Below are 808 nucleotides of genomic sequence, written 5' to 3'. Positions count from 1 at the left end.
GTGATCCCTTCACCATTCCAGGCCGGTGGTAGTTCTTTTATACCCCAGGATTCGCTCAGCAGTACCAGCTGTGCAATTAAGCTCCCAGGCCTCATGCTAGCTGGAGAGGAGGAGGTGGCGGAAAAGTATGTGCATCGTGGCCTCCCACGAACTGGATCCACTTCCCCTCAAATTCCATCACCGATTCCCCATCGGAACGGGCTGCTCGGAGAGCCGCTAAGCAGCTCCCGGTTCATTTATTCACAAGCCTCCCATCCTTCCCGAGCCTGCCTAAGGTTCCACCTAAAGCTGTCCCCAACCACCAGGCCGGGAGGACCTTGCCTCTTCCGGCGCTCGAGCGCTGTGGCACCTGTTCAGACCTCGGTCACACGCCTAATTGTTTAGATGCGAATGTAAACAGACGCACGAAGACTGGGTCCGCCTCTCTGGCAGCGGCGCGCCAGAAACACTACCAGGCGCTTCGCCCAAAATGAATGGAAATGAACGGGTGCATGACTTGGGCTGCGGCCTACTAGCTAAAACACAGAGCCCGAGAGCACCCACCGTTCCTCGCGGCCGGGGACTACGCGCCCTCTCACTACCCCTTTCATCCAGGACACTAGAACGTGAGCCGCCAGCGCGGAAGGCGAGGAAGGACAGCCGACCGAAGAAGCGCCGGCTTCCCATAGGCCAAGGCCGTACCAGGGTGGGCTGTTCTTGCAGGAGCGGGTCGTGCATTGGTCGAGCCTCCGGCCTAAGGGCTGGGATTGGTCGCGCCTCTCCGAAGGCGCCCTCCGCGCGGAGGCGGGGCGGCGGAGGGCGTGACCGG

Source organism: Bos mutus, chromosome 11 (genome assembly GCF_027580195.1).
Source record: "Bos mutus isolate GX-2022 chromosome 11, NWIPB_WYAK_1.1, whole genome shotgun sequence".
Taxonomy (NCBI): domain Eukaryota; kingdom Metazoa; phylum Chordata; class Mammalia; order Artiodactyla; family Bovidae; genus Bos; species Bos mutus.
The sequence above is the reverse complement of the archived record's forward strand: the minus strand, read 5'-3'. Positions refer to the sequence as shown.